The sequence below is a fragment of the Bombus bifarius genome, unplaced genomic scaffold (assembly GCF_011952205.1).
Source record: "Bombus bifarius isolate JDL3187 unplaced genomic scaffold, Bbif_JDL3187 scf7180000008035, whole genome shotgun sequence".
NCBI lineage: Eukaryota > Metazoa > Arthropoda > Insecta > Hymenoptera > Apidae > Bombus > Bombus bifarius.
Genome location: NW_022884405.1, coordinates 547284 through 563903, shown reverse-complemented (window position 1 = coordinate 563903; position 16620 = coordinate 547284).

Genomic DNA, 16620 nt, shown 5'->3' with positions numbered 1-16620 from the left:
ACCTCGAAAACCTTCACTTTTAGCATAAATGTGCGCGTTTCGAATATTTACATTTTATGAATCTAGAGATTAAAAAAGGTTGTCAATTACACAACGAATGGTGGTCGAAATAACTCGATCGTGCAGTCCTTGATAAAAATTAACTGGCTACAATTGTATTTGCGCCTTTTTTTATCGATATTTGCTTAACCCGATTGTTTAGCTGAAATCGTGCAATTTCGCTGTATAACAATTCGTGTAATTAATGTTTCGCGTAATGAAATACGAAGGTAACAATTCCCGGGATTAAAATCCCGATGAGTTTAACATTCCATAATTCATTATCGCCAAACGTCAGAAATATCCAATAAATAACATTATTCGGATCACATCACGGACGGGTCATAATAATTATTGCTCTCATTGAACTTTGTCTTTTCATCGTCACAACTTCATCAGCTTTGCCCGCTGCAACGGATTTTAATTATTACTCGCACGACAGACCTGTACATGTTCTTTTGTCCGCCGTGTGTGTATTATTTTGTTGTTTGGAACGAAACTATTATGTCCCCTTGTTTTTCATCGAACGAACACAGCCTGTTCTTCTTTCGTATTAATCATGCTACATTATCTTGCAGTAACAGGCGAGGCTCGAACGTGTGTTTCGTGTTTGCAAACGAAAAATGCTTGCACATGCTGTCACTATTACGTCCGTGCTATGCAACCTCCGATATTTGTTTTTAAAATTGCTTTAGTAAATTTCAAAAGATAAATCGTCTTGTAGAGGTGAAAATATGAAAGGTAAATACAAATATTACAAGATTAGAAGTAGTAAGTGACAATACGAAAGAGGATACGATTGTTATTTGGCTGTAAATCTGTGCAAATTCAGCCATTTAAATTTTTAAGCCTTAGAGGAACAGTTTAACGAATATAAAACGCTTCGGATCAAACTTTTTAATTCGCACAGTTAAGTGGCTTCTGTTCGCGCAATTAATTTTGAATTTACAGGGTGTTCCGCGCAGTTAGAACCGGAGATATTTTTAAAACGCTTACAGACAAAACAAAGTGTCGTGGAACGATGTTAAATGGTTACAAACGAAGTATACGTAACTTTGTATGTACTAACTTTGTGCATTGCTATCGGTACAATTACAAAATGAAGCTGCGTCTTCCTTTTCAATTGCAACTTGTACCTCTGCGTTTGAAAGTATTAATCTATCTAGTTATGCTTGAAAATTGTTAGTTCTCATAGAAGTAATATCATAGGACGTTTATATTCCAAGTAAACTGCAGACGATTATGGCATTTATGAAAAATTGTAATATTGAAAAGTGCACAGAATTCATACAAGTCAGAGAAATATATAAAACAGTCAAAGTTCAATATTCGTTACGATATTTCTCAAGTAAAGTGTATCTCTGCACAAGATGCAGCGTTTCTACCGATATTATCCGTCAGTTGTGTTTATAAAAATATAAATTTGCACGATGATTGACAGTAGAATCGCGAATGTTCACGTAGCATTAGAAATATCCAAATACTTTCCCATTTCTTTATTCACGATGGTTGCTTGTTAAAACTATCAATCAAGGTAAGGAAGATTTTAACCTGTTCCAAAATATTTTCCAGCCAAACTGTTATTTCCTTTATTCATACATACACGCTTGGAAATCTGTTTTCGCGGAAATTGAATGTACTTACATTATCAGTTAAACGTTACATGATACTGGCACAATTTCAGATTAAAGTTGGCAGGAAATGAAATAAACAATTAATTCCATACCACGGAAACAATATCACGTGACTTAATTAAGTTAGTTACTAAATCTAAATTCGAAACCGCATATATGAGGTATATGTGAGGCAATGTATACGCTCCTTAAATTAATTTCAGACCATTGCGGTTTATGCATGGTGCAGGCAAACTATCAATAGTATTCAATGTAGTAGAAAATGACTTACTAAACGTTAATCTGTCATTTCCTGTGAATAATCTTTCGCCGAAGCAGATTGCTAATTTTACGACCTTAACGTTATTTATCCCTGTATTTTCGCTTCTGTGATTCTTGTTATGCTTCTGGTTATATAATTTTTCGCCCGAGACCAATATAATCAACCGTGATTTATGTAATGAGTTGCTTGAATATTGATCTGTTTCAATCATTCGGTTCATTTGTAAGTCACTTTTAAACGGTCGGATTGAGTCATAAGATGCAAATAGGCGCTGCGACTGCAAGTTCTAAATTACCTGCTCGCCGTTATGACTTATGACTTTATGGCTTTGGAGTTGGCGTTGCTAGTGGTACGACAGCGAGAAAAAAGCTGTCAGCGAGTGGAGATCGAACGGTGGTAAAAGTTTTTGCGCGATTAAAACGAACAGAATAAAACGGTATATCGCGCTAATTAGAAAACCTTGTAATTCCACTTTCATGAAAAACTGACGTTTTGACGCCCGGTGGCGAAAATTCTCTCGACTCTGGGAAAATCGCGCCGGTTTTAGAAAAAACGAACTTCCGTATCCGTCTAATTCTAACATTGCACGCTGCAATCGCGCAAAACTCCAAGTTTCACTTCGCTCTACAATGCTGTGTGCTGTCTGCATCTGTTCGAACGCATAAATTCACGTGTCAGCAGTATTTCAACGGAATGATTCAAATTCCATTAACTGCATATTAACTGGCGTATTTGTGTATCGTTAACTTTGCACATTTATGTTGCACGTGTTGCACAATTCTACAGTTAGTACTCTGAAGTTATAGTTTAATTCGGATATACTACAAAAGTGTAAACATATTTGCTGGCTCTGTAAAACCTATTATATTTCTAATAAAGTCAGATAACCTCGTATATTTCTAAAAAAAAAAAAAAAAATACATTTGATAATTTTTATGATGTATTTGTGGTTCTTCGGGCTTCCTACTTCGAACCTGAAATTTCACGACTACCCCGAAGCTTTGAAAACGTCGGAACAAAGCGCAACGTGCTATTAAAAATACGATGGAAACTGAGAGAATCGACGTATTTTATTGCTACGTGTTATTAGATGGTTAATAATCGACATAAAATTTTAGAATGAGAATTTTTACGACGTCGGTTTTAATTTCGAAACACAAATGTGACTTGCTCTGGTAAAAAGGAGTTAGATGCGCAAAAATCGATTTTGACTTTTTTCTGCTTTTCATAAGCGAAAATATGCTTTTTGCGACCAGACTAGCAACAAATCTCCAATAATTTTTTACCTCAGAATTCGCGATTACAACGAGCGTAGACACTTACTTGTTGCATTAACAAGAATTACAAAACGTGTTTAATTGATCGTACAGGCTTCAGCGCTTAAAAGTACCGTGCAGCATACATATACACACTTTGATCAGCCTTAAACGAAAGAAAACACAGCTGAAAGCGAAAGAGACGAGCCGACTGCGTAACTTTAAAGAAATGCATAACTTTAAACGCGTTTATCTCGGAAAGTTATTTTCGCACGTTAACTTCTTTTTGCCAGAGCACGTCACAAATATGCAAATAGCTGCGGCAAACACGAATTATACTTTTATGTAAAGAGAAGAAACGTTTCTTCTCTTGCGTGTCTTAAAATGTTTAAAGTCATTGAAGTCTAAAGACTTTTTTAATACTTGGACTGGCGAAATTCGCATTGTGTAATGCCGTGGAAATTCCAAAATCGCGATAATCACTATAATATAACGCTAATAGCAAAAAGATAATCTGTAATATTCTCGGCAACGAATATGTAAGCAACAAATCGTGCAATTTTACAGTTTCATAGCAGTGCGTTTAAAGTCGAACAACATTCGCGACAGAGAGCCAGGATATTACCAGCCTCGTGTAATTTGTAGCAAATATAACGTATTGTTTGTAAAAAAAAAAAATTCACGTTCTAATCACTGTGCCATAATCTACGAGATGTGAAATGATCTGTTTCGGGGGGCAATTGATTACAGGAAAAGAAAAGTAGGTCAGTGATATAAGAATATTAGTCGAAGGAGACAGTTATGAATCAAAATGAAACGAAGAAGGATTCAGCAGCGATGAGCGCGATTGAGAATTCATGGAAAACTTTTTTTCTGTCGGAACTAATTTTCTTAAATTTGAAAATAATAAGCTGGTGTCCAATAACTCGCTACGATATATTATCGTACTGATAATTGAATTTCAGAAAAGTTACTCGAATATCTGCGATATAATACGTGTTTGTGTAATTGTTTTACGTAAAGTGTCGTAAAAAAATTGATGACTTGCTTCGAACAGCTTTAGCAGGCGTTAACGTATATTTCTTTTAAAGGTCTGCACATCATTTTTTATCGTAACGAATCGATTTATTAATTTACAAATATAGATTTATTTAGCATTAAAGCATGATTAATACCAGAACGAGGTTAATTATCACAACGTGCGTAATAAATCTAAATTACCAATACAAATTTAACGAACAATAGATAATCGTATTGTCGTTTAAAAATTAACACCCGCAATATATTTTGTACCTACATTTTACACAAACTATTCACCCTATTAATTCCTAGCGTTTTTTTTTTCGTACATGGTAGATCTGCTTGAATAAAGTTCCATTATTTTTTATACCCAATACAATCAATTACTGCTATATCCAATAATTTTCTATTCCACGCGATGACCCGAATAGATTTTTTTTACCTTACCGTGGTTTTCGCGTAGTGACGAAACCATACACGGTTTTTACGCTGATAGTTACCTTTTTTTTTTTTTTTTGTCATATTACACGACAGGGGTTTCAACAAACGACATCCATAAAAGCGCAACGCAGAAAGATATAAAATATAATGTTACAAAAATTACATACACGCGTTATACGTATCCACATGAAATCAGAAAAATAATAGGCTTAATATCGTATTATAATAATGTCCGTAAGTCAATGTCCTCGGCGGTGAGGAAATTGAAGAGTGCTTGTAGAAAACATTGTAAGTGGCAAGAAACAAGTTTTCCAGGGGGGAAAGAAAACTTATGGAAATTCACGAAGAAGAAAATTATATCTATAGGAAAGTCTGTAGATTTATTCCACCTCTTAGTTGTAAAGAAAACTCGATGTTCCATTCATTTAGGTAAATGGCATCGACAGAAGCCAAGAAACTATTAACTAATGTTTATTGGCACTTATACTCTTCTCTATAGAGACGACGTTATGACACCATCTTCTAGCGTTATTAATAACCGTTTACAAAGAGAAGTTGAATTTTAATTTTATACCACAGTATTCTCACTAACATGTTGAGCATTTTACAATAAAGAGTCAACATTTTTCACTGTTCTATTAATAAGTAGCTTAATTTCTGACGTAATTTTATTTCAACACTTTCTCGAGTCAAACGTTTGAATTTTTTAAATTTCTTTCAGAAATAATAATTCGAAGAATAATGAAGAATAATTATATTGATATTGAGGATAAATAATTTCGTGACAGATTGCGTTTTGAATTTCGTTGGCAAATCACACGCACAAGATTTATTAGCTCTACATAGACATTCGTGACTGTAAGTAGATTTTGCTATCTCCATCGCATCTTGACATAGCAATCGCAAGTATTATGTGCATATAATTTCCCTAAAACATTCCATATAGGAATTAAACCTTGAACTTAGTTTGGTCGAAATGAATTAGGAAGTTTGCTGATTGACGACACGGGAATCCACGAATAACGAGATTAGATACGAAAATACAAGGTGTCTCGTTTTAGTCGATCCACGTAAATACAGTAGAGGACAAAAGAAAATTTAAAGGACATGCAGTGCCAAGAAACACGATAATTTTAAATAAAAAAAGAGATATTATTTGTCTCCAGAATAGACTGTTATCCACGTGGTAAAAAAGGTTCAGTACAAAGGTATTATTAATGCAGATTAATTATTGTACACAAGTACGAATCTTAAACTTTCTTTCGCCCCCTTTCATTTGCATCGAATGGCGTATAAGAAAATGTACAGTTCCATTTGAAAAAGCAAAGATCATCTTGAAACGCCTTCACTCAAACAAATCTGCTGATTATCATAAGACGTCCCCCTTGAAACAGAGCAAGTTTCATTTCAAATATTCCTTCGAATAACGTTCAGCTTGGAACAGCAGTCCTTATCTCAGGACTTAAGTGAAAATTTAAGCCCGAAACGTGGCAAATACGTAAAACTAAAACACTCGTGTCAGCACCTCAACAGCTTTGCTGCAGGAAAATTGATTCGATGTAAGACAAACAAACAAGTACTCGTAGTAAATATTTCTTATTCGAGTAATACGGTAACACCTAGCGTGTGCGAGGCTTCGTGTCCTCCTGCAAAATCCGCTCACCGCATGTTAAGAACTGCTTGACGTAAGAAATATTTTGCGTGGGTGGATCAGAGTGAGACGCTCTGTACAGCATGAATATTAATTAATTCGTTTCACATACACGTTGTACACCTTCATCGAGCCACTTGTTTCATAACACAATAGGATCCGTCGAAAGTGTTCTATAGCAAACGTTGTACGACATGCTACGAGCACGTTCAACACTTGAGAAGTTCGCGCCACTCGAGGTAGCATTTCGTCGGGGCCCGGTAAAAACTTGAAGCTTATTCGAGATCTGACAGATTTACCGCCCTCGGTCTACTGGCATTCGCGTTAATTGCGAGGTTTCACCCCCTGTTCCGTGTTGCGTCGATGGTTACAAACTTCACAGCGGCGGAACTTTGCCTTCGCCGACGATTTCATGGTCCTCGTCCCCTTGCCTCGCTGTCGCAGCGGCAGCTGACTTAGTCTCGTTGAAGAGAGTAAGTCATAAAACAGCGTGACAGGTTTCATTCGACTGATCGACATTGGCCTTCGTCGATGCTGCGCTGCTCCTTTTTGGCAGCCACGATTCGCGCATTGCCGCAAGCCAATTGCTTTTTTATCGACTCCTTTTCACAGAACGGAAGTGTATCGATCAGACGATTACGAATGGTCCGATTTGTCTTTGACGACGCGTGTGGCCTTATTGTAAATAGTATTTGATGGAATCACGAGTTGCTGTTTTTACCTAGGGAATAGATGGAGCAAGTCGAAGTTACTCGAGTCAGCCGGGTTTCAACAGTGTAAAAGTCAATCTTGAACTTTGTACGGAAGAGACAAACTTTTGTGCGTTACCCAGACACTGTTAGTCTTTAATGCGCTAACGAAATAACGAGAATATGCTGCGTACTTTGATCCCAGCGAGAAAGTGTTTATGACAGCTTGTGGAAGGATTGTTTAAATCATCGAGGAAATGTTAGACAAGTAAGAACTTGATAAGGAAATGATAAAACATGGTTACGAAAAGTAAAATAATGTAGATATGATGTTGAACTTTGATACGTTATAAGTGAAATGAGAATATTAACAACATGAACGAACTTTTTATCTTTTGACGATGACTTGTAAGTTTTATTCTCATGGAAAACTAGGTTCAGCTGTTAATATACGGAATATATTTTTCTATTTGTCAGGCTAGGAATAATGACGCAAGTTATTTGCTACTAAATGTTCAATTTCGATCAAAAGAATTGTTCAGAAATTATAAGGCGAATTACTCGACTTGATTGAAATATCTCTATCTTATTCTTTATGCATCATGTAATAAATAGAATTTGCGTAGAAGAAAGTATAGTAACTCTGTTCGTCTGTTACTTTCTAAGAAATATCTTTCTCACTTGGTTTGAAAATGATTTTCTTCTTTGAATTATGTATTTTTCTCGTTCGTCACAATATCTGTATTTACTCAAATTATATAGAATGATATCATGTTTCAAAAAAGTAGTACCAATATATCTTTGTCAGTATCTACGTTATTATTTTGTTTTCTTATAGGCACTCGGTGCTTTTCATTCGCTCGATAAATATCATTGTCAATTAGTCAAATAAAAGTAGTTTTTGTGAGTTACTTTATACTTGTTTAGTTCATTAGAAGTCACTCATTTTGTGAATTTAATAATAAGATAATTTAAAAAATGACCTTCGTCTTTAATAGTGTAAATAATTAAAAATAAATGAGTTTTGTCTTTAATAAACTGAATGATTTAAAATATGAGTTTTATCTTAATAAACTAAATGGTTTGAAAGATTGCTTTTATCTTTAATAAACAAAATGATTCAAAGAACGAGTCTTATCTTAAACAAATTAGATACTTAGATACTACAGCAAATTAAATGCTTTCTTTAATAAACAAAATAATTTAAAAAACGAGTTCTATTTTTGATAAACCAGAAATTTATCTTTACATGATCTCGTATATTATAAAATGTGGAAATAGCTTTCACATATTTCATGTTATTCCACTCATCGCGCAAATTTTTTTGCAAAGAAACCAGCGAAATGAGCACGTAAAGACTACAGATACAATATGATCGTAAGGATACGTTATATCGAATATTTCCAATGAAAATAATCGCTTGCGGAACGTTACAGAGAAATAACAAGTGGAGAAAGCAGCCGTGATTTTTCTGCTTATATCAGTGGATATATGCGCGGCGGAATTCGAATATCTAAGAGTTTAAATCAGAAAATTGCGCTGTCTCTGAGATTCGTCCGGCTATTTTCGTGATTTTGACGATGCAATTGCCGTGGAGTGTGCTTTTCGTGAAAATCCACATGCCGAATTTTATTGGAATTGGCAAACGATCGCGACTGCGTTTCGATATCGTTCCGCAATTTATAAATCGAGTGGAAAATGGCATCGTTGCGAATAAAAGTTCCTCGACGAATTTCGCAACGAAAGTAAAGAGTATCTACAGAAAATTTAGTGTAATCTTGCCGCATGGTAGAATCATACGACGCGTTTATTGGTAATTTCCATTTCTCTCCTCGCGTTCTTCGAGTTGTAGTCGCAATAAATAGCATGAAAATATTTTATGTATCGTGTTTTTTATGTTCTTTGACAATTGTATCTTTCGTAAAGAATCAAATTCGACGCTTGCGATCAGACAGAATTATACGAGCGTACGTTTCTCGTTCATAATATCGTAACACGTAAATGTGAACAGTTGCAAGATATGTCTTTACGGTCACACTCTTTGGTCACGTATAAGACGACTTTAAAACTGCCCAGTCTTGAAAATAAAATTCTGAAAAATTTTTTTAAATTCAGTTCATAAAAACTTAGATACGAAATTTCGTTAGAAACTTCGACACTTTTGATCTTATCGACATCAAAAACATCGTTTCCCATTACTGACCCTTCCTCCAACCTACAAGATATTAATATATATATGTCTCTTGTGAATTTAGTGAATTTATGGGGTATAAAAGCTATTCGTTATCCTTTTAAATACACGTGTAAGTTGGATCAGTAGGAAATTTTATACCGCGACTTATACAACTTCCTTCTGCCAATAATTTGAATTTAAGAAGAGTACGTACATCGTGCGACTGTATATTATTTTCGGAATTACAAGCCACACTAATGAATTCATAAATTTGAATCACGATTCGCAAATTGTCACATAAAATTTGCCTAAAGGCCTCCACCAACAATAACGTCTCATTAAACTTCTAGTTACGGTTATTGTGCTCGTCATTGCAAAAATATAATACTTTATAACCGCTGTATCATAATAATTGACGACGCTAAATCACACGTCAGCATGTTTTCCACTCAACTTTCTTACGTAAATTATATATTACATATCGCGGCCACTTGTCGCTCGGTGCTTTCCATTTTGTAGGAGCTCGTACGTAGCAACGTTTCGCTCGCAAGGTGCACGTCGCCAAAAAGCAAAAGTTACAAGCAACGCTCTGACCATGGATCGCACAGTCTGTGGCTACTTGAATCTGCACGCATGCAAACCGATGCAACACCTATACGCGCGTACACTAGTGCACTCTCGATACGAAATATCTGGATAATTAATCGGCCACCAGGTGCACAAGCCCGTGGTTACACCTATGGTACACCGTAAAACTTTCACGAATACATACACACTGACGTCGAACCGGTACATTTAGTACGGAATATCACACTTTTTACATATGACAGTACAGTTGTATGAGCAGTACAGCTGTAGCATACTCGATAATCCTTCTATTTTCTAGTAATTTGTCGATTAAGGCGTAAAGGATCAGACTCGAGCATTCGAAATACGACGATGCATTTGAACGAAATACTAGGTTGTCAGAAATGTTTCTTTCGTTTTATAAGGAAATAATAGACGCGCAATGTTTTTTGTTTTATACTAGTTTATTGAATTATGCACGAATGTCATAATAGAAATAGAACGAAATGGATCACACCTAATTCGATAAAACAATATAAAACGGAAATTGTCGTTCAGCTATTATCATCTTATAGAACGAAAGAAACTTTTCGGACAACCTAATACATTTATTTGAAATAGGATAAATGTAACAAATTGGAATACAATAAATGTAACGAATTGAAACAACGAATACCTTTCTGTGATTTCGGGTTTATGTCGCGTCGACACCTGACTCGTTGGCGACAATTTCCATTTGGTGTCTTTTGAATAAATTTCGTGGTAGACGTGGCTTTCTTTGTGGTAATTTAGTGTGATTTAGCGTAAGGTAATTTCTTTGATGTGGTCCTTTGATATCTAAACGGTGTTTCGATTCAATTCGTACTCGAGTTTTCTTTTATTTAGAACCGATCAATTTATTAATTTATCAATTTATGTCGGGTTCTAAGCTCTCACGAGGATTGATGGATGCCGTGCTTTTAACGAAACGCAGCACATAACGCGATATTATTATTATTTTATTTATTTTAACATAGACAAAATAGCTTCGCTTTATGTGCAATTCGAATGAATCATCTTGAAATAATTTCTTATTTGAGCTAATTGTAATACACGAACGAGCAATGTGACGGAAGATGTTGTGACGAGATTATGTGTTGTTTTACTCGAATCAACTAACTTCTGTTTGATCACAGTAAACCATAATTAACTTGGAATCCGTGATCGTTAAACGTAATGTAATCACGCTTGCCCTTGAAATTATTCTCGCTAGAAATATTTCGTCAGAGACTCATTCATATTGCATGCCATGTAATCATTCCGTGATTATGTCAGTCAAGGTCGTTTCACATAAAAACAATCTCCGCACAGGGGCAAATGATGGAAGTATATCATTATATTTAACAGAAGCTTCCTTTATCTTTGCGTAATCTTGCAGAATTTCTACCTCTCTACGAATTATTCTTTCTAACGCAGTTCAAAGTGTCGATATAAAAGCACCAGAAAATATTCATCTAATCATCGAAACAAAATAAAAGATTACTTCGTCTTATAAAAATTGTTTCATGTTGAAATAAATCAACAGGCAATTGTTCCCTAATAACGTACGCTCAAATAATTCAAACAATCATTGTTCAAACATATTATTAGGTTGTCCGGGAAGTGTCTTTCCTTCGCAAACGTGTTTTTTACAACAATGCACCTTCGTACAAACGTGAAACCAAGTCTGCGAAATTACGTACGTAATTCGAGAAAATAATATAAAACAAAAAAACGTAGTGCGTCTATTATTTTCTTATAAAACGAAAGGAACTTTTCGGACAACCTAATACATATTCGAACAGTGCCAGGGTATTCCGTGTTCGCTCAACAATTCTTCGATTTTCTATTAAATTATCGATCAAAGTGGAAAGTATGGCGGCGTTCGATTAATTCGATAGTTTCACCGCGGAGCAATGGCGCAGATGTTTAGCTTACAGTTCGTGAGCGTGGTTAGTTATTTCTTGCTTAATCACGGCAATCCTTTGTTTTTGTGGGAAATAACCTGCGCAGAGAATCGCGCTTCAATCGAAGTAGATCGGGAACGTGGAAGTGGTGCACGGTAATCGATCTGACTTGTTTCGTTGCTGCACAGACTCGTTAAATCGCTACGATCGGTGGAACACTTGCATAAGAAAGTTGGCCGATGTCTTCTTCGTTTATGATTTACATTCTTCCTCGAGCTTACAATTACTTTGCGTTAACAGCATCGCCACTGATATACAAGAGGAGTAGGTATAACGTTGGATAAAAGCTTCGTGTTTTTCGTTTTTAATAGATTCTTTGAACATTTCTTACGATCTAGAAACTTTATAATGCATGTAAGTAGCTGCACTGCCGTTCAGAATTATCCGCACACTTTGGTCTATTTGCGGTGTAACGGTATTTGAATTTGATCAAAGTGTAGAAATTAACGGTGAATTGGTAATTAGAACCACCGCTTGCTACTTTTTGTCGAATTAACGGACTATAAATTTGAATTTTTCGTTAGAACACATCGTAGACACACATTGAACACAATATATCGTTATTTAATCGTTCAGTTTCATCAGTTAATTCAGTTCAAACGAACAATCTTACTGTGACTTACAGATAAAAAGCTTGCCAAGTAACAAAATAGCTGTACGAGGTTTGTAGATTTTTAAAAATGAACCTAATTGCTTTATAATATTTTAGAACCCAGCTTCATGTTTCAAATACATATTTTTGTGTTTATTAGCATACGTTACGATAAGTTTAATTATTTCTAGATATAGAGTATATTGGGTATAGTTTTGCAATTAAAATACATTTTTAACAACAAGTGTCTGGATGCTTTTGAACAATGTTTTGGCTTATTGCATTTCGCTGTCATTCGTACAATGTTCATCTTTAATTTTTAATCTTCCCGCGGTCTGCGAATGTTTTACATTTCCATCTTGCTTTAGTTTCGACTGACAAAAGGACTTGCGATATTTGGTATTTCGAATGATTGATACACATTTGACGAATCAGTAAACGATTCTTTCACAGTTCCCTGGAATTTAAACGATATCATCCTAATTCGATGCAAAGTAGATGATCCAAAGAACGCAGCAGAGTTACAATGCTATGGATTGACTACAGAGATGATTTACATTGAAGCAGAATTCGAAGTTACGAGATACGAATTGTTTGACGTCCATTGTAAATATAATTAACAGTGTTTGCTTGTAACTGAATCAGTTAAATAGCAAGGAATATGGAAGCTGCAAGGACCGGCATAACGATACCCCATCTAATTTAATTTCCAAAATGCCCGGAAGCAAGCTAGCTCGAACGGCTGTTCCATGAGCGAACTTTGAAACTGTCATTAAAATTTAACAGAAAATCTACCTTCTGCGCCAACGGCAACGTCGATATATGTACATAGATCTTGATGTCTGTCGCGTAGGCAAACTAGTTACTATTACCAAAACTTTATCATTTACGATCGTAATTAATTTATTTAGTTAATCTTTTATTTCGAATAATAGAACTACCATGAACTGGTTATGTAGAGGTTTATCTGTAGAGGATGGTTAATCGGTGAGGTTTAATGGACGAGATTGCTCGTTGTTGAAACCATCGAATATATTTAAAATGACGAATTAGTATACAGATAATGTTGGCAAAGACGCTCGTACTAACCGTATAAGTCGTAAAATAGGATCGCTAATGACTCGTTAATTAGATCGCTGATAATTCGTTGATAACTGATCGACAACTGACTGTAACTCATTTCCTTGCGATCTCGTTCGCTTATTTATACTAGTCGGGGCAGAGTCGGAAAATTCAAATTCGTTTTTGTTCGACGGTTGCACGTAGCGCCGACATTGTTTTGCTCGGAGTTTATTTATTCTTACATTACGCGTATCCTAACGATCTTGATACTCTGAGGTAAAACAACAACGTGATTTGATTTGTCCTCTAACTCGTGTGCCGCTACAGTTACATCGTTCACAAAGTAATACATTTACCATATATACGTATCGGAGATGAAAGGACGTCGGGGCCTTTCTTTTGGAATGTTTTGGAAGGTCCCCAATACTTTGGTCTAGACTATTTATGTAGGAATGTTATATCATAAGTTAACAGAAAAGAGTATGATAAATACAATATCGTTGCACTCACACGAAATCGAATATAATACCGCGTTTCGCGTATTCGTTTCTCGCTAATTCTACGTCGCAACAACACAACGAACTTCACTCGACCACGATAAATTCAACTCTGACAGCATTTCCCATGCTCATTTTTCCCTTAACAAACCTTGGTAACGCACACAACACTCCTTGACAACATTAACATATCTTGACAACGTTTATAAACAATTACCCCTCACGCCACGTCCTTCCCTGACGTCACACCATCCCACATTTATTATAGCTGTACTTAAATAATAGAACTTAGAAATAGTTGTTGTGATACGATCTGATTATGTTTGCCCGAGATTTATAACAGTAGGCTTGGGCTCGAAGTGACGTAACGGGTCGCTGAACGTAGCCACGGTCACGGGAGGGACGTGTACCTAACAGAGGTATGGAGTAATTAAATAGCTCTCCTTAATAACAAAGATTGACCCGAAAGATGGGGAGAGAAGTATATAAGGGCAGTTCCACTTGGGCTGGGGTGCAGTTCATTCAGTTAAGTTCTACTTGTACGTTGAGTCACGCCACGTTGACCGTGGTTTCGTTATCGAACCTAAATTCATTGTCATCGGCATCTCGATCATCCAATCACCGTTATTACTTGTTACACTAATAATAAATAATGTGTAATAATCACATTTGTATCAGTAAATATCATCTATAGTACATCGCAACGATGGCCAATTCACGTGAAGATTCATTATACGCCACTAACTCTAACGATAACCCGACAAATACAGGGTAGTTGGTAACTGGTGGTACAAGCGGAAAGGGGGTGATTCTACGCGAAAAAAGAAGTCGAAAATGTAGAATAAACTTTTTTTTTTAATTTTTCCATCGAGACAACGATCTACAGTGAGATCCGTTATAACGAGACGCGATAAAGTGCACGCGTACCGAGCGAAAATTCAAAGTCGATTTTCTCGAAAACAAAGCCTCGAACGAAAAATTTTTATTCTATATTTTCGACTTCTTTTTTCGCGTAGAATCATCCCCTTTCCGCTTGTACCACCAGTTACCAACCAACCTGTATATGTCGAGTTACCATTGGGTTAGGGGCGTTTTAACGAATCTCCATTTGGATTAGCCATTGTTATACAATATAGATGACATTTAATGATACAAATATGATTATTACAGAATTTATATCAGTAAATATCATCTATAGTACATCACAACGATGGCCAATTCACGTGAAGATTCATTATGCGCCCCTAACCCAATGATAACTCGAATCTTCATTTGGATTAGTCATTGTTATACAATATAAATGATATTTAATGGTACAAATATGATTATTACAAAATTTGACAATTAACCATGGCAATTAGATACTCGAAATGCTAATGACAATAATCTTAGGTTCAATAATACACGGCCAACAAGATGACAAATGCGCTTCTTCTCCAAAGCTCAAGTGGAACTGAACTTACTTGTTCACAGTCCAAGTGGAACTCTCCCATGTACTTTTCTCTGTACCCCTCGGGTCAACTATATTTTTAAGGAGAACTATACAACTACTCCATACCTCTGTTAGGTAAAAACGTTCATCCCGTGACCGTGGCTACGTGTAGCGATCAGATATGTCACTTCGAGTCCAAGCCTACTATCATAAATCTCGGGCAAACATAAACAGATTAAATCATAAGCGACTACTTCTAAGTTTTATTATTTAAGTACAGTTATAATAAAAAGTCTAGACTAAAGTATTGTGGGGCCAAAAATTCCAAAGGAAAGACCCCGAAGTCCTTTCATCTCTGACATATATATATATATATTTATTTCTAATAATTAGATCGTGGTCATTTATGGAAATTCATGTTTTTGTGAAAATATTGAAATATGGAACGTATTGTAGATAGAGGATTATATCAGGTACCTGTTAAATATTATAGTTATTTGCATTCTATTCTTCTTGTATCTGCGAATTTCCAATGAAATAAAAATAAATAAAAAAAATTTCGCAGTGTGCCAATGAATACTTTAAAGAGAAGGTTTTTTTTATTATTGTTTGAAGTAAAAATATTACGTTTTCATTAGTGAAACATTATCTTGTACGTATATTTTATATTCAAGTTTGCGTAAATTGTCAGTACGGAGCTAAGATTTGGGTTCAGAACTACATGAAATCCTTCTCTTAATCTTTTAAACTACGTTTAATCTCAGTATCAAAAGAAAGATAAAGAAGAGCTTCATCCACTTAACAAGATCCAGTTTTCTCGGTATGGCGAGAAACATTCTAAGAAACTAAATTTCTTCTTACATATTTTATCTGTATTTAAACAAAATCTACGTACGAGTGAAAAGAGAAAGAAAACGAAAAATCGATTAAGAAGTTATGGCTGCGATCGTGTTCAAGTATCGAAATATATCCCTTTCGATTGATTCGAACCTTTTTCCGTATGCACGACTAAACTTCGTACCGGGAAAGAAAAGCAAAGAAAAGAAAGAGAATAAAGGACTTGGGGAAAAAGGTCAATGGGTCACTGCAGAGAGAGCTTTTTCTCGAGATTTAAATGTTACCGGATATTAAACTGGTTGGACGGAATAACCTTGCTCTTGGAAAATGTCAAATCGTTTGATTTTAATACCATGCCACTGTCACTTCCAAACAGTTTCTTTCGTATACTTCTCGATTATTATTCAGTCGACCGCGAAATTCTTTTCGACTGTTCCTCCAAAGGCTGCGATTATTCTTTGTGAGAAACTTCTTAAAAATCAT